Source organism: Haemaphysalis longicornis, unplaced genomic scaffold (genome assembly GCF_048455015.1).
Source record: "Haemaphysalis longicornis isolate Haplotype H1 unplaced genomic scaffold, Haemaphysalis longicornis Haplotype H1 scaffold_14, whole genome shotgun sequence".
NCBI classification, from domain to species: domain Eukaryota; kingdom Metazoa; phylum Arthropoda; class Arachnida; order Ixodida; family Ixodidae; genus Haemaphysalis; species Haemaphysalis longicornis.
This window is the reverse complement of record NW_027526245.1, coordinates 14,678,657-14,697,409: the sequence shown is the minus strand read 5'-3', so window position 1 is coordinate 14,697,409 and position 18,753 is coordinate 14,678,657. Positions and strand designations below refer to the sequence as shown.

Genomic DNA, 18,753 nt, shown 5'->3' with positions numbered 1-18,753 from the left:
GTCCAGAAAGGTCGCAGAGGTCACTGTTTTGTTTTGTGCGTGTGCGCCATTGATAACTGGTGGGATCCTTGCTTTCCACAATGGTTGAGCGAGCTGCAGGTGTTTCCAAACTCATCGGCGCTATCCTCCCTTTACACTCCCTTCCTCCACTTGGGCCACTGACTTCGGCAATGATGGCTGCCTTATCTCATAGCGATAAAAACCTCCACTTTCGGGCTGCTGAAGGCATCTTACCGAAAGCAAACATGCCGATCGCCGCACATAAACAACAAACGCACGTGCACTGAGCGGTAGCGGGCTAGCGTATCCCAAGCCAAAGCCGCGACTTGAGTCACCATGTGTCGCCCCTGGTGGTGCCGCTGCGAGGCTGCCTCCACACCACGGCAGCCGGCTGCACGGTCTTTTGTAAACAAATATGGCGGCGGCCATGCAAGCGTGCTGTGGCAGAAATTTACGCACTTTGAGTAAAAAAAAAATGAATTTGAGCACTTTTTGGGCACAGTTAACCTCCAAAGGGTAAGTAAAATGCCGACCAAACTTGCAGCAAATTTCGTTTAAGCGGGATCAGTTTCCAAACACATTTTGTTGCCGCGAGATATAAAATACATGGGCGTCTATAGACGTTCGCCGGGGATGGGAAAATATTTCGTTGCCGCGGGAATTTCGTACCTGCGGGATTTCGTTATCACGGGGTTTGACTGTATTACCTTAGAAGTTGCTACCTTCAAAATTTGACGGCCCAAATATGCGTCGCTGCATTGTAAACGAAGATCAAAAACGCTCTTTTCAAACTGAAACTGGGAAAAAGGGCGCCCATTACTGCCGGGCGGAAGTGACGTTACACTCGATAATCGTGTGGGCACAGCTAGCAGATTCTCCCAAGACTACCTGCGACAACATGGCGTGCATTCGATGTGTTTCGGGTTGTCCGTGTCTTCAAACACTTAAAACATGCACGAAATGGGGTTGGGAAGTTTGTAAAACCATTATTGCTTTGCTGTGAGCTGCTGAGACGTGCCTATGCAGTCTACGCCCATTACAACGGACCCTCTAATCTGGAAAAAAAACGTCCGCTGTAGCCGAAGTATGCAGTATCCGACGGGGGGGGGGGGGGGGGGGTGTATGAGCCTTAAAGTGGATACTTTGACCGATATTGCATATACATAGCACATACACTTTGTTCTTTGTACACGCCTGCAGCAACTCCGCACATTGTTCGCGCGGTGGCAAAGAATTGCGTAAACATCGTTTCCAAAGCTTAGCACCGGCACTTCGAAAAGGCCTAGCGCATGTGGTCAAGTGTGTAAAGACACATGACAATCTGAGCAAATAAAGCAAGAATGTAACTAGGCGCAAATATTAACCAGCTATAAAATATCAGTCGTGGCCATCAGAATTAGCTAGGCTCTTTTAATCCCTTCACGACGAGGCAGGTTTTCCCAAAACTATTCGTAAAACAAATTGGATCGCTGCCTGACGTTCCCCCAAGGCAGCTTCCACATTTTTAACGATTTTAGTTTTCTCATTGAAACAGCTGATAAGAAACAATCTGATGAAGGACAGCTGTGAAATCGAAAGTTAGACCAGTTGCACTGCGCGCGGTTACCGGCAGATCGCACACAATGGATGGGAACCAGCCCCCCTACTTGAGGCATTTCTTACCTCTTTCACCGAACGGAACTGGAACGATGCATGCGTGGGAATAATAAAGACCGAACTTCACTGAACCCGAGTTTTTTATTACTACATAAAAAAAACTGACGACGGCAGACTTGCCTCCGGGTGCACCACTTTGCGTATTCGATAGTGCTGTTTTCAATCTCACCAGAGTCGCGTTTATCGGCAGCGGCCTTGTTCTTGACAGTAGAGTGGACTGTCTTCTGGTGATGTCGGCCGGTTTTTCCCCATGTTCGACAGCGTTAATTACACTTAATTTATCCGACAGTGAAATCAGCTACTCTGTTGCTCATGCCACTGGTCACACACACATGCACAAAAAAAAAAAAGCCACTGCCACTGGCTTGGCTTGGCTGCGTCAGCGACCCGGCTGCCAGCAGTGTTGCCAGAAATAACAATTTTCTTGCCAAACTAAACAAAGAAAAAGCATATCGGGTGCCGACCCCACGGAAGTCCACTATAAACATTCAGTCGAAACAATTTTCGCCTAAAATTTAGTCTGTTGTAGCCGATACTCTGCTCTAGCTGGGTGAGTTATGAACGGAGTGGACTGCATTTAAAATGCATGGAGACCCGACAAACCAACAGAAATGGTCTGTTGTAGCCGAAAGTCCGTTGTTGCTGGATCCGCTGTAACGAGCGCAGACTGTAGTCGTCCGGTAAATCAAAAACAAGACAGGCATTGTGAGGTGTCGTGGTGAAGCTGGGAGCTAGGAAATAGGTACATGAAAGGCAGTGTTGAGCGCTAGGTGGGCGCCCGCGCAGCCAATATGCCCTGTGCCGATCGAACCATCGTGTGTTTGTGAAAGAAAAAAAAGAAAAAGCTACCGTGGGAGGAACACGTCAAAACATGCCGGCTAGCGTGTAAGAATTCGGTTTCAGTGTATGTTACCAAAGTTCAAATCCAGAATTTTATTAGTTTTGTTTACATGGGGTGTTTGGCTTGGCCCCGACACTGTGTTCGTTGGGGCCAGAGCAGACACCACCGCAGCCGTCAGCGTCACAACAACAAGTACCTTATTCAGGCATGCCCGTCACGGGCGGCACCGCCAGACGGCTGGCCATACCCAGGTGACACCACAACACCTCCTTCCTTCAAGAAGTTGTGCAGCTTTACATGTAAATCGGGCTGGTGGCACTACATGTTCTCGTAACACCGTCGTCTCGATGGTCACTGCTGATGTCGGGTACTACATTCGGTGCAGTGTTGGGTATGTCCGCCGTCGGATGTGCAGGAGAAGCACCCTGCGTTGTGTCTGTAGAAATTCCAGGGTCTGTCTGATTCGGCTGTGCGAACCCCAACAGGTGTCGCCGATTACGCTGCAGGACTGCACCTTGATCAGTCTCTACAATGTAACAGCGTTGGCCCTCACTTAACACTGTAGCTCGAATGCCTTCAGGTCGAACCCACACTCGTTCTCCCGTCTCCAGCAGAGGCAGCGGCCTAGCTTGATGGTGCTGGTTGAAGTTGCACTCACTTTTCATCTTGTAAGACGCATCACTTGTGGCCACTGTGTCTCTAGCAACCGTTGCAGCAACTGTTTCGTCTTCGGTAAGCGAGTACTGAGTTGGCTCCCCATTAGGAGTTGAGCGGGGCTAAAGCCATTCATGCCCGGGGCATCTCTGTAGCTGAGTAAAGCTAGATGTGGGTCACTCGATCTGAGCAAAATGCGGGCTGCTGGTCACAAGGGTGAAGCCATAGCAGTCGGCAATGGTGGCCCATTATGCGATCTCACATTTCAGGGATACCATGTCAAGCAAATATGCTCTTGAGCACCTCGACGACCGTAAGGTGATAACCTCAGGGTAGTGGGAGTAATAATCCACGAGGCGCAAAAACTGAGGAAGAGATCCATGCCCAGAACTTCCCATGGGCGGCTCGGTAAGGGTGTGGAAATAAGTGGCTCCGCTGGATTAATCCGAGACTTCAGCACCGGAGTCCACCTTGAAAGAGGCCGTATGCAGTTAAACCTCGATGTAACGAACTTCAATGAAACGAAACCCTCGCTGTAACGAAACACAGAATTTTTCGTAACTTCAAGTGTATGCACACCATGTATTTTCATGCCCTGTGTAACGAAGTCCTGTTTGCCGGAATTTCAATGTAACGAAGTTTCATGGAGAACTAGCCATGAAATGTAAGTTGTAGAGGTATATTTTGGGGCACACAAGCGCCAAAATGGGGTCTCAATAAAACGCGAACGGCAACACGGGCCGCCGCCCAAGCTGCGGATGCAGCGAACCACAAAGTCTGTGAGCGAGCCCCTTGCCTACAAACTGCGTGGCGTGCATACGCGGCTGGCGCACTGTTTCTGTCGGAGCTTAATCATGTATGCAGGCATCAGCGTGAACCGCATGGAGCGTTTTCTCCCCGCAAAAACGCAAAACGCGCCCCGCAAGCCACAGGTGCGCTGACGCAGCCGCGGAGACCACCCGCGTGATGTGGGTAGCTCTAGCGACCACTTCTAACCGCTCGCTGAAACGCAACTCGAGGGGCACGCGAGAAAAAAAACGCGGATAACGTGGGCGAAATATTTCACAGTAAAACGTCATACACGCCACTTACGATAGCGCCCATCAAATATCCTCCGCGGTGGTAAGCCTAATCGCCTCTGGCGGGGCCGCCACCGCCGCATGCCACCGCTTTACCCTTCATTCCAGTTCGCTCATGCTTGTTGGGTTTCATCGTTCCAGCAAGCATTTGTTATGAGCCTTGCGCGCGCGTTCTTTTTTTCTCACCCGCGTCCGCGATTGCGCGCCAGTGGTGGCTTCTGCCTGCCTCAGCCAGGCAGTGGGAGGAGCCTGACCAGTTTCGCCTATGGGGAGGCGCGCACCCTATGGCGGGTGTAGAAAACCAGGGAAAAGAACGAGTAAGAAGAAGTCACCTCATGCACGTTCCAGTTTTAGTTGTCATCATCATGCTTTTCTAGAAAAAATATGTGTTCGTCGCAACGTCACCACGGCCTCTGCGATTCCTTCGCCTCAATGGTGCCACGACCAGGATACAAGGAAGACTACATCATCAACGCTGCCAGCCTCCTCAGCGTCAACGGACTGGCCGGAATTTAACGTTGATCGGACAAGCGTCGCTGGGAGGATCAAGGCTGTGGAGTAGCATCGCAGGGTCACGAAAACAGGCGAGGCCTCAGTGCGGTATTTAGAAGAAACATGAACAGAGACGTACTCGTGAAGAAGCGCATGGCGCTGCGAGGGCAGGCTACCACCCTTGTTAATGAGGTTGATCAGAAGCTTGTGACACAGGTAGATTGGAGCGCGTTGGCAACGCTACGTAACCACGTGACAAGAGTCTCGGAGGCTCTAAAGCAAGTGGACAGCCAAGTAGAGCAAGTTTTGACAGTAGAAAATGCAGAAGCCGAGTTTGAAAGAGTGCTCGAGTATGAAATAAAGATAGTGGAGACCTTGACCAAGATTGACTTGAAACTTGAGGAATACGAGCTGAGTTCTCACACAGCCCATCGTGCTCAAGAAAATAATGCCAGTATTGGCATGCAAGGTACTAACCGCACGGAACCAAGTGACATAGTGAAGCTACCAAGGCTTGAAATGATCAAGTTTGACGGAACAAGGAAGCTATGACCCTGGTTTTGGAATCAATTTGAAACGACAATACACGGCAGAGAGGGCATGCCAAAGACGCAAAAATTTAATCACTTGCTGGCATCGCTAACAGGGGAAGCTGCGTCACTGGTCGAAGGGTTGTAGTTCTCAGAAGAAAACTATGACCACGCTGTAGAACTGCTGCGAAAAGCCTTCGGCTAAGAGGAGAATGTGCGAGAGGTTTATATGTCTCGAAGCTATTAAGAGCAAAAAAGACCTAACGGGAGCCAAGCGGCTTTGTAACAAGATACAGCTCTACAAACAAGGACTCGAATCATTTGGAGTAAAACTGGAACGCTACGCGCCAATGCTACTGACATTGATCAAGAAAGCTTTGCCTTCCGATATGATGGTGGATTTCAAGATGAAGGAAGCCACCAAAGAAACAAACATTACAGGATCATCGCTCTCTGCATCGGACGCCAGTGGTCAAACAATCCAGAGACTGTTAGATTTTATGCAAATTCACATCAACAGCAGAGAAGGAGAATTTGACACCCGAAGCAACAACCAAGCGGAACCCGCCGCGGTGGCTCAGTGGCTAAGGCGTTGTGCTGCTGAGCACAAGGTCGCGGGTTCGATCCCCGGTTGTGGCGGCCGCTTTTCTGATGGAGGCGAAAAGCAAAAACGCCCGTGTGCACGAGATTTCGGCGCACATTAAAGATCCCCAGGTGGTCAAAATTAATCCGGAGCCCTCCACTACGGCGCGCCTCATCGCCTGTGTTGCGTCGGCGCGTTAAACCCTAAAATCACCCAGGACTAACGTCAGACCTACATGCAGGATGACAAGTTTCCAGAGCATCACAAGCAAAAAGTGCGTATTCTGTAAAAAACAAGGACATTATGCAGAAGACTGCCGACGGACCATTACGCTGAAAGAAAAGAAGGCTGGGCTGTGCTTCAACAGGAAAACCGATGCTTCTGATGCACCAGACCAAACCATACGGGGCAAATTTTCCGGGCCAACGTTCGCTGCAAGACCTGCAAAGGAAGACACTCCACTTCAATGTGCTGACCCAGAAAACACGACCACGATAGGAGTGAAGAAGAAACGATGCCTAAGGGCCAGGAAGAGACAAGCCAAGCTGCATCCAGCCGGTCGTGCATCTCTTCGTGCATCTTGCTACAAACTGCTGTCTCTTGGACGGAAGGGCAGAAATGTGGCAGCTATGCAAGAATAATGCTGGCCAACGATCCTTCATTCTTCAAAGCTTGTCGTGAAAACTAGGAAAAAGGAGGAAAGGATGGAGAGGCTAATCGTTGGGTCGTTCGGTGGCGGCGAGGAAGAAATGGAAATGAGGGTTGTGGAGGTGAAAATTAAGAGGCATCCATCCGAAGAGATTATAATTGATGCACTGGAAATAGACATGATCTCCAAAGACACGTTGCCATCACCACCCAAGAGAGTAGTGCAGGACATTGGCAGATGACCTGACGCAGTATCACAAGACGAGGGCCCCATTAACAACATCGTTCCGTATAATGTGCTGTTGGGCTAGTTGGTGCATTATGTATCACGCAACTTGCGCTAAATAGACATAAACAGACGAAGGAAAACGGACGAAGGAAGACGGACGGACGGCATATAGTTGTGAGTTGCGCATCGTCCGTCTTCCTTCATCTGTTTATGTCTATTTAGCGCAAGTTTTGTAATACATAAACAACATCGTTGCTCGTCGGAGCGGATTATTATTGGGAGATCATTACGAGATGAACAAAACGGCTTCAAGACAAAGTAATGGCCGCGGAAACGATTTTAGGATGGGCGTTACCAGGGCCAATACAATTTCGAGCCCAACCAATGAATTCGTTAACAGTGATGGTACTGAAGGTAACCACTACGAATGAAGACATAAACGAAGACGTAAAAAGGTTTTTGGAGTTAGAATCAATAGGCATCAGCAGCAACATAGCTCACACCAAGACAACAGACCACAATGGAGTACATACGTACATCAAAGACACCATGGCAGGCTTCCTTGGAAGGAACGCGTCACGTTGGACGAAAGCAAGTCGGTCGCCTGAAACGAACACGCCGGGGCAGTGGCTGGGCCAAGACAAAGCGTTTATTGCGATAGCGCGGGTTAATGTAGCGTTGTGCGAGAGGGGTTAAGAGGGAGGGAAGGAGAAGGAGCAGTGGTGATAACGGCGGCTTTGGCTGGCGTGACGTCACAGATACATGATTTCGCTCCCCCTACGGTGAGTAACGGTCTGACGGTTTGCGTTGCCGGCCCGACCGACGCAACACCGGAGTGGAGGTGCTTCCGGCGATCTCGTTGCTTGTTGGCACTCGCCTCGGTGTTCCTCCTGCTAGGGGTCCGCCGGCAGTTTCCTGGCACCTGGAGCCACTGGTTTCTCCCTGGTCGTGCTCCAACTCCCGTGGCTTCACCTGGTCGCTGTGGCGCCGAATAATGGTTTCCCCCTCCGGACCGTCGGCATTCACTAGGCGGGCTCCGTCTGTCGATGTAATGCTGGCTGGAGTCCACGGCTCGCCTCGCCCGAAGTTCCTCACCCAGACTGGCTCTCCGGGCTGCCACACATTGAGGGAGGGACGGTCCCCTGGTGAGGGCGGAACGGACACTGCGTTGTCCAGCCTGGAGCGAAGATCGTAGCCCATTAGGAGTTGCGCTGGTGTCCGGCCCAAGGCCTCCGGCGTCCTGCGGTACCTGTGCAGAATCCTCGCCAGGCGGGTTTCCAGTGACCCTTGCACATTCTTTCTCAAAGAATACTTGACAGTACGCACAGCCCGCTCCGCGAGCCCATTGGAGTGAGGGTGATACGGTGCTGTTCGCAGGTGTACTATGTTATTCAGCTTCATAAAATTGTGAAATTCCCAACTCGTAGTAAACTATGGGCCATTATCGGATACCAGCGTCCAGGGCAACCCGAATGTACCGAACAAGGTGCGCAGGGCCTCTATGGTGGCGTGCGTGGTGGAACTCTTCATGGGTATCGCTTCTATCCACTTACTGTGTGAATCCACCACAATCAGTAGCATGTGACTATCGATCGGCCCCGCAAAATCGATAGGCAGCCTCGACCACCGCTCATCCGTCTTCGGCCATGCAACCGGGGGTTTCTTGGGGGGCATAAGGGCAGCTTGGATGCAACTGGGGCAGGACTTAACCATGTGCTCAATGTCATTATCGATCCGGGGATACCACATCAAGGAGCGCCCTAGCCGCTTCATTGAGCAAATTCCTTGATGAGTATCATGCGGCAGACGTAACATCACTGATCGGGCACTCTTAGGGACGATCACTCGATGGCCCCAGTAGAGAAGCCCGTAACTCCCCGTTATCTCCGCCTTCCGGTTGAAGTATGGCATCAAGTGCTGGTCCTCAGGCCCCAAATTTGTTGGCCCCTAGTGGCTGACGCTTCTGTGTAGTATCCTCACCGCCCTCCATGTGTTTTCAATTACAAGCCAGAGCGAAAGTTGGTTGTGCTTAAGCAAAATGGAGAGACGAGCTAGTTGGTGAACGTCCATGAGTGAAACTTAAAGGAGCCATGAAGAGAAAATGCAAGTTGGTTTTATTCGAAAGATTTCGTGTTTTATAGTGCCCCCAGCGCTTGTCCGGATACAAACGGTGCTTTATTCACTGAGAAATTAAACAATTTAGGTTAAAATTTTGATTTCCCCTCTCAATCGTGTGTTTTCGTGGTCCCAAGTGACATCACGGGAACCGACCGCTCTGCAGCCTAGAGTACCTTCATTCACGCATCCGCCGTACAGGGTAGAGACACGTAACGCTGGCGCCGCCATGTTCGGTTGCTCGCTCGCCGCCGAAGCAAGTCATTGTGTCAAAACCGCGCTAAAATTATCGCCGCAACGCGGTTTACTGAAGAAGTTTGAATCATATTGTCTGTTTCGCGTTGCTAGGTCTCGTGGGAAACGAAAAGAATAACGCGTTGAGCCCGTTGGCCCAATTGCGGCGGCACGGGACCGTTCAAAGGTTGTCTCCACCCTGTAGCGGTGTTGGTTTGTTCCCACGTTTCTTTACGTTCCGTAACCTAGATGGCGCCACCATACCGTGGCAAGCGTTTAATTTGTTTTTGCCCGCATTTAAACCTGGCTTGTTTTTGTTCTGGGAGAAAATATTCGTTCCCTGAAACAGTGCTCGCTCGACAAATGGGGTCACGTAAGACACCGTTGCTTGTGTCAATCGGCCAGTGTCGTCTGAGACAACCCCAAGCCCCATAGTGCTGTGCAGCTAAACCAAAGCATGCTGTGCGCAGTACGAACAGCAGAACGCATCAGTACTTCTATGTTTACATGTGCTTTCGTAACTTCCACTGTTTGTCTCATCATTCCTATTGCTTTGTAAAGAATGTGCCCTAAATTTAAGCGCAAATCGCTCGTTCGTCTAGTTTGTAAGCTCTACCTAATTTGCGTCTGCTTCTGCCAGCCTCCGCCAATCGCAGAGCTTAGCCCATGTGACATCACAGGTTCTGTTGCGGGAAATGAGCTGGTGGGTCGCATGACCAGTCCCGTTTTTCCTAATTATGTAGCTTATTTGAGCGAAGTTTACGTTAAAAGTGGTGTCAGTATGATTCTAACGAGACAATCTTTTGAATGAACCAAACTTGTGTTTTCTCTTCATGGCTCCTTTAAACGCTAACAGACACAGGAACTAGAAAGGGAAACGACCCAGCGCTTTGTCGTTTCCCTTTCTCGTCCCTGTGTCTGTTTGCGCTTAAAGGGGTCCTGAAATACCTTCCGCCGATGCATGGATGTACATGTAACCAAATAAAGCAATGTATTAGCAATCTCCTCCCGCAAGATTTTTGTTAAAGCGATGAGTATTAGCTGAGAAATCGTAAATCAAAAACCACGCATTATCGTCGCACCGCGTTTCCTCCTCCTTTCAACTTATTCTTCGCTGTTGACGGTGCGCGAGCCTTCCCTCCCATGATGCTGCGCTCCTCAGCGGTGAGGTACTTCCGCTATTGCGCTGGCCAGACTGCCGTCTGCTACGGGCAAGCATTGTTGACACCATGAATCCCGCACTCCGCTCAAGGCTGGAAAAGCGAACGAAAAATCTGGCCGCATGTGTGCGGCGGCCTGGCCTTGCCCTTTCGCGGTGTATACGTTGCTGCAGTTGCTATCGGTGGAACGTGACTATCGGCGGCGAACTCGCAGCCGCACAAGGAGGATCGTGCGCTCGTTCCCTTTGATGCACCGCTCACTGTTTATCTAAAAAGCGCCATATCAGATGTGGCCCCGCTGGTGCCAGGTCTTATTTTGCAGCGGTGGTAATTCCTGCCGGCGGCATGTGAAAATGACATTTTAAACGGATACAGAACCCTGGCACAAAACGCTTCACTCATGTGACCAGTTCAGCTTGGGGCGACGCGTGGTGGAGAGCGGCGACGTTGGCAAAACATGCTCCGCCGCGGCTCTGAGCTTTCTAGCGCTGGAGCGAGCGCCATTTCTTTGACAATCTCAAACATCGGTGGCCTTGGCAACAAGGCACAAACTGCTCCAGAAGTCAGTTACGGTTGCATGATCCCGGTTCAGCTCGGGGCCCCACCTCGCGACATGTGGGCACTGCAGGGCACTACCACTCACTCCCATTGGGAAGTGCGAGATGTGTTTAGCATTACAGGAGGTGATGGTCTGTGTGTTGTGGACACCTTTGTTTCGCGATGAAATGCGACGTTGTGCTTCTGCGGGTGGATAGTGCTTCCCATGGTCTGGATTATTTTTCTCGAGCGACGTACGACTCAACCTCGCATGGGGTCTGTGCAGAGTGCATGGCTAAAAGCCATCTCGGCTTGTGCACCAGAGTTAAAGGGGTCCTGAAATACCTTCCGCCGATGCGTGGATGTACATGTAACCAAATAAAGCAATGTATTAGCAATCTCCTCCCGCAAAAATTTTGTTGAAGTGATGAGTATTAGCTGAGAAATCGTAAATCAAAAACCGCGTATTATCGTCGCGCCGCGTTTCCTCCTCCTTTCAACTTACTCTCCGCTGTTGACGGCGAGCGAGCCTTCCCTCCCATGATGCTGCGCTCCTCGGCGGTGACGTACTTCCGCTATTGCGCTGCTCACACAGCCGTCTGCTACGGGCAAGCTTTGTTGACACCATGAATCCCGCTCTCCGCTCAAGGCTGGAAAAGCGAACGAAAAATCTGGCCGCATGTGTGCGGCGGCCTGGCCTTGCCCTTTCGCGGTGTACGTTGCTGCAGAACTTTGCTATCGGCGGCACGCGACTCTTTATCGGCGGCGAACTCGCAGCCACACGGGGAGGATCCTGCGCTCGCTCCCTTGGATGCACAGCGCACTGTTTATCCAAAAAGCGCCGTATCAGATGTGGCCCCGCTGGTGCCGGGTTTTATTTTGTGGCGGTGGTAATTCCTGGCGGCGGCATGTGAAAAAGACATTTTAAACCGATACAGAACCCGTGCACAAAACGCCAGTTCAGCTTGGGGTGACGCGTGGTGGAGAGCGGCAACGTTGGCAAAACATGCTCCTCCGCGGCCCTGAGATTTCTAGCGCTGGAGCGAGCACCATTTCTTTGACAATATCAAACATCGGTTGCCCTAGAAACAAGGCACAAACTGCTCTAGAAGTCAGTTACGGTTGCGTGATCCCGGTTCAACTTGGGGCCCCCCTCGCGGCATATGGGCACTGCAGGCATACTACTCCACGGCCGGGCTGGAGAGCGCGCGCTGCTCCCTCTCTAGCCCGGCCGTGACTACTCACTGCCATCTGAAAGTGCGAGATGCGTTTGGCATTACAGGAGGCGATGGTGTGTGCGTTGTGGACGCCTTTGTTTCGCGATGAAATGCGACGTTGTGCTTCTGCGGGTGGATAGTGCTTCCCATGGTCTGGATTATCTTTCTCAAGCGGCGTACGACTCAACCTCGCATGGCGTATGTGCAGTGTGCGTGGCTAAAAGCCATCTCGGCTTGAGCGCCAGAGTTAAGTGACTTGCTGTTCGTCCCCGCAAACCGCGCGCGAGGTGAGTGCCGAATTTACGAGGGACAGGAGGAGGCAACCCATCGTCTGTCAATCGCGGTTCGGACTTGCAACGCATGTTGTGACGTTGTGTTCGTTCGAAACGCATCTCTGGATTGTTTGGAAGTTGAATAAAATGTATGCGTCAAACCCGGGCATTCGGCTCAGGGCGTTCTCTGCGATTGCACAGAAGAAGTGCCACGGGGCTTCAACGCTTTCTTTATGGAACGTACTCAGGTAAGAGAATATTCATGTCGTGTTATGGCCGTATTGCATTCAATAAAAACGGTTAGGCGTTTGTTTACACTTGTTTCGGTTGTCGTAAAATGTCCAAGCACTCCGGCACTCCGCTGGCAGATCAGTCGGCAAGCCGACAGCAGACAACTCATCTCTTTGCCGGAAGTGCGTGAAAAATCCGCCCAATAGCAGGATGTCTAGCTCATGACAAACATCTGGGAATCGATGATGTAGACATGTGAAGATGGCGGCGTCCAAAAACACGAAGGGAAGGGTGAGGAAAAAAGCGACGAACTTTGCAACAAAAGTGTGAGCTTTCCGCTGCGCGTTAAAGAGTTATACTTGGCACAGATGACGTTGACGACCCAATCTAACGATTGCGCTAGTTCATTTAGTGTGCTCAAAACGCCTTTCAGGGCCCTTTAAGTTTTACTCATAATTGTACTTAATTTAATCACATTGTGATGTGTTGAAGTGACTTCATACTGAATAAAATGCCCTTAAAGTCGTTGCAGAGGCTAAACAAAATAATATCTGCTACAACAAGCTGATTTATCGGCTTCGTTTTGAGCGAGCTGTCACGATCTTAGCGACGTGGGACCGTATCCCCAAGTCAGGTGGTCTAACTTCCTGACGATCCTTATTGTTCTTTCTTCTTGCGTACTGTTGACAAAGAAACAGTTGGCAAGTATACACAGAATGCTGCTACTGTAAATGGTTGCTTCAGCGGGAGCATATGCAAGATGACTCGAGAAGCGCAGTCGACTCAGCTGACACTGCTGGCCTGGCACCGCCTTAAAAACAAGTGGAAATTTTATTTTGTATTTTCTCAAACTAAATTATTCGTGCTTATCATTTTACGCCATACGGTTTTTAGAACGGCAGGGTGCATGTATACTAGCAAGTAGGTTAGGCAATAGCGTCAAATAAACAAATTAAGCGCAATTAAAGGATGCAAAACAAGCACCAAATCACATGTCCGCTATTGCAGAGATGTGTAATTCTATATTTACATAACATAACACAGGCACGTACACGGTGCGTGGCCCAAATATTTACATGCAATCATCACTGACTGCGTTGGTTATAGTATGTACTGCAGGGGTCGGCAACCTACAGCCCGCAGGCCACATTCAGTCCGCGGGGCTGTATTATGCGGCCCCCAGCACGTCGTCGGAACCCCCACCCCTCCCCCATCACTAACAATCTGAACGCCGACACGCCAGTTGCGACCTTAAAAGGACCCTGCAACACTCTTTGAGCAGTGCAAGTAAACCTGCACGACGTTTAGATTACACTGCCAGGAATACCTGAGCCAAATATTACACATGCACGTGAAGCGGTGAGCGCGCAAATCGCTGTGAAAGACGCGGAAAAACCAACCGCGCTCTCTTCAGTTCTCATTATGCACCCCTGGCATGGCCTAAGCGACGTCTCATAGGCCATGGCTGCCCGATCGGCTGTCACTGGTCGACTTCCCGGCTAGATTCTCCCATTTCCGCCGTCACCATCGCTGTGTCCGAACCTCTTCTATGCCTGAACCTGTAGGCACAATTTTGCCGCTTCTTTTGTGTTTTGAGTGCGCGCGGAGTTTGAGTGATGAGCTCAATACTTCCCTTTCAACGGGACCACTCGACTACAAACGTTTATTGCTTCAAAAACCCCCTACCAGCCCGAGCGCGCGCTTGCGAGCAGGCACCCATGCCTGCTTTTTTGTGGCACCAGACTGGGAATAGGCACCTCCACGTTGCGGAGAAAAAGAGAAAACTCCCCGGCCTGTGTTATATCGAAGGCCGCCGAAGAGGACGCTGCGAGCCGCCCCCCTCTCCGGGAGAGAGCGCGCAGTTTTTGTTGAGTTGTCCCAACGCCATCTAGATTTCGAGGCCTCTGCACCATGTTCCTGACGTCACACACCTTGACCGAGTCGCGCGGTAAACATCGCACGCCGACATTTGTTTACGCGCAACGCCCACTTTATCTCCATGGGTTGGTTCGCGTTGTCAACAACTAAACAAGAACACTCGGTTTACATTCCATTACTCTGAAAAACTAGTTATAGAAACGGCTGATGGGAGGGGCAACACACTGTTCTGCGTCTGTTTACTCCTGGCTTGCTGGTTTTTTTTCTGTAGGAAATAAAAACTCATACACAGGTTTTCTTTCCACGTGTTTATTTTGATCACCCTCAACGCCTCGACACCTTATTTGTCGAACCATACGTTGACTTACTACTTCTTTTTAAGCTTACTACTTAGGTAAGCGTTCTCAATTTCCTCTGTTGCTCCTCCACCTTTTTTGCCCTCAGATTGTCCGTTCTCACGTTCACGTAGTTCTTCAGCAGAGTGTTCGCAGCTGCGTGCAAGACATTGTGAAGAACCGTGTCCGGGTGGTGTCCCTTGAAGCAAACATCCAAATCCTCGTTGTCCGAGAGGAAGTGCTTCGACAAGCAGAGCAGCAATTCTCGTTGGTTTCCTGCTGCATGGAACCAGGTGGCATTTTCTTTTTCAGACAGCTTTTCCAAGACAAGCTGTGTGTGCAAAACAGCATTCACGACCACCGGCTGGGGAAACTTCAGGGCACCTCTGGAAAGATTTTCAATAAGGATGTTTCTGTCCACTTGTAGCTCCCTTTCTTCAGTTGTGAGGTTCAGTGCGCACGATTCACAGGGCAGTTTCTTGAGGGCGGCATGGGCGCAAAATCCGGCAATGTACGTTATTGCTGGCATGTTGGGCTCCTTTCGCTTAATGTCGTCGGCTGTGATCTTGATACCATGGTCTTCCACAAGTTTGGCTGCATCCAAAGTTGTGCGGCAAGGTTTACACAGCTCTTGCATGTCTGGGAACACTAGGGAGTCCTGAAGCCTCAGTTTTGTTTCAGATTCGAAGATCTGCTGCACCGAAACGTGGTAATTGGATCCAGACAGTCGACGGTAACGACCAAACCGATCTTCCAGACTGTCTGTCTGAAACTTGCCAAGCAACACGTATTCGAAGTGCAGCTCTTCAAGGCAGTACCGACTTACTTCAATCAGACAGTACGATGTGAGTCGGAGCGCCGAGTGTGTTTCTGACGTCAGTCTTCCTGTATCCATTTGCACGTTTTTCCAGGTGTCCAGCCAGTCCACAAAATCGCTGAGAAACTCAATTTGCATATCAGCCATACCTCGCACTGGCTCTTGCATGGAGTCGTTGAGTCGCCGCCCCTTTGATGGAGTTTTCACGTTGACAACGCGCCACCATTTGTGAATTAACTCAACGAAAGCTGCTGTCTCTGTCGCATAAAGCAAGTTAAGCTCTGCTCCAAGAGTTCTTAGGGCTTCTGCAACAAATGGACTCATTACCTTAAGTGCCAGCTTCACGTTCTGTCGTTCAAGGTTTGTAGGATGCAAAGCCTTGTACGTCAATCCATATCCAAACTTAGAAAGACTGTTTTGTTCTGACGTGTGCAGGTCCCGAAGGGTCTTGAATGAAGCTCCATGAACGGGAACAGGTGAACTCGTGCTGTTGAACTGGGGGTAGAAAATGCAGGTCCCCAGATTCTTTTGGTTGAGCCAATTGTTCCTGATGCACTTTAATAAGTGCACTGAATCTACAACGTAGAATATGGGTCGTGAAGAGTCAGCCGGATGTGGGTACACTATATCTACAGTTCTTGATTTTGAAAACATGGCCATTACCTTCCTGTTCACGGAATTGTTGTCAGTCACAACTGCAACTACCGTGAGCCCGGCTTCTTCAAGCCCTAAAATGACTTTTCGAAGCACTTCATGCAACTGGCTGGCATCAATGCTGAATACAGGAAGAATGTGGGCTACATCCTTGTGTGATGATAGCAGGCATTGTGTCATGAACACGTGTGCAGTTTTGGCTGCTTCCGATGAGTTAGAAGCCGTGCCTGTAAGTGAGCCACCTTTGTACTCAAAGTACTGCTGGATGTGTATTTCATCCATCATCAGTGTAACGTATCGTTCGTGTGGCTCCAAAAGCTTTGCTCGTTTCTTCATGTACCTTAAAAAGCCTTCACCATTTTGCTCCTTTGCAGGACTCGCATTGTAGTCACTGCAAAGCCTCATTATTGTAGACGGATGAGGCAAGGTCAGCTTTCCAGTGCTTCGTACAAACTTGTACGCATGAGGAGAAATGGTATAAAACAAGCTGGCAAAGACAATCAGGTCTGCTGAAGGCTCCTCCTTCTTTAAGGAGTAGGTGCAGCTGCTCTACCATGAATGAAAGGGCTTCTTTTTTTTCTCGTGGCAAAAGGCCCTGGCTTGAAATGTCATCCAGAAGCGAGAAAAGGAGCTGAAAACAGGCTTCCCGTTTTTTTATCTTTTTCGCAGGCATCTGGGGCTTTATAGTGTTCCACACTGTCCAAAAAAGCTTGGAGCGTCCGCATGTCATCTAGAAAGTCGGGAGCGCTGACACCACCTCCACAAAGCTTCACATTTTTCCAAAAAGCCAACACTTTCATGTCACTGCTGACTGTCACCGAGCGCTCAACCTCTGGGTGCCCGCTCTTATCATCAACGTGCAAGAACAGAATGGCATTTTCCAGCTTCTTTACGATCCAGAAATCAGAAACTGGAAAACCTGGCACTAACGACACCAACTGCTCAAACGATGACACCCTGTTCTGACGCTCTTCATCCTCATGGGATTCAAGTGAGAGCTGAATGGCTTCCTGGAGCTGTTGATCTTCAAGGCGCTTTCTCTTTGATTCTGGCTCCTCACGGACGGGTGCACAGTCTGACAAACAAGAAGGGCTATTCGGAAACACCGTCGGTACTGCGTCTTGACTAAGCCTCGTAAGGCCCATGGCAACTTCTATCGTCGTGCCATTATGATCTGTGTACGAGGTAGTTGTCCGCAGATACTCCGGTTTGAAGTGCAGCTCGCACACCTGCAATACACGGTAGACGAGAGCGAACAGTTAAAACCAGCAGACCTTTCCTATTCCTTCCTCTACATCCTGCTTGCAATATCATGTAATGTGTGAGAACCTTCAGGAGCAAGAGTCCACATGTTGTAATAACATTGGAATACAATGACAAATTCATTGGTGATTTGGGTGGTGTTATGCACGGGGAACATATCCAATGCACAGGCCAAGATACTGCTTAAAAATTGTCCCTTTAACGTTTTAAAGTACGCACCCGTTGTGTTTACTGCCATTTGCTGAAGTGATTCACTTGGTAGGAGACACGCTCGCGCAACAAAAGTTCGACCACACGAAATTGGCGCCAATGAAAATTTCCAGTCAACGTCTCCGTGCGCGTCCTTCTGCTGCCGCAAGTCCGGTTTTTGTGGCTTTTTTACGGCAGAACTCTTTGGCTAGCTAACGTTTTCAGCGCGTGCCATCACGCCGAAGTTATAATTTACAGATAAATTATGAACAGCGCAGGGCATGCGTTTCCAATCAGTATCGCAAAACCAGGCGCTTTGTGTTGAACGTACGTGAACGCCAGCACTTTATTCAAAATTTAATCCTCAAGCAGGCTCGTGGTAATGATGGTGAAACACGATATCTCACCTTGGGGTCGCGCAACGTCTCGATGTCAACGTCGTCACGACGAATGGCCCGTATCCACTTCGCTCTGCGGCCGTCCTTCGGAATGGAGAACACGCGGACCTTCGGCCCACCATCGTAGTTGCCGCGACAGTTTGGAACACAACACCGGCCCATCGCTCGCTCCGTACGGTCGCACCGCACTCAAGCCTCGTAATCACACATACGAGAACTTGACGTAAAACCACCACAGCAGAAAACAGCGCTCACGAACCTTTGGTGGCACAAACAACAGCGTGAACACAACAACCTCGTCAAACGTCAAACACGAAAAGACTTGCCGTACGTGCGCCCCAACCGTTGTCAAGCGCGCGCCGCTAGCGCCATCCAGTGGGCCGACCGTAAAACTACCCGTCGGTCAAAGTGTGGTGACGTAAGAGCATCGGAGAAGGGGGGTGAAGTGGCCTTAATTTCGAGGAGGCTTTGGTTGTCCACGGTAGAGTTGAGAGGGAGGGATTATGCGCGATATGTCATCGCGCGTAGTTTCGGTGATAGTGAACGGATTTTCATAATTCTTGCTGGAGTAGATTGCTGAGACTTTACCCCAAAATACATTCCTAGCAGTCGATGGTAACTGTTGCAGGGTCCCTTTAAATAGTGTTTGACGGGGAGACAAGGGCAGACAGTTGATCGCTTCCAGCTGCATTGTTCCCCATATTAGCACTTTGCCAGGTTATTGTCAAATATTATTGGCAA

The 18,753-nt window shown here is 50.1% G+C and overlaps 1 protein-coding gene and 1 pseudogene across 6 annotated transcripts in view; one reads left to right on the top strand and one right to left on the bottom strand.

Moving 5' to 3' along the window:
* Window positions 1–18,753, top strand: part of Git (ARF GTPase-activating protein GIT1) — a 340,959-nt gene that overhangs the window by 161,527 nt on the left and 160,679 nt on the right. The gene's annotated exons all lie outside the window — the stretch shown is intronic.
* LOC144165159 (uncharacterized) lies at window positions 14,376–18,340 on the bottom strand (annotated as a pseudogene).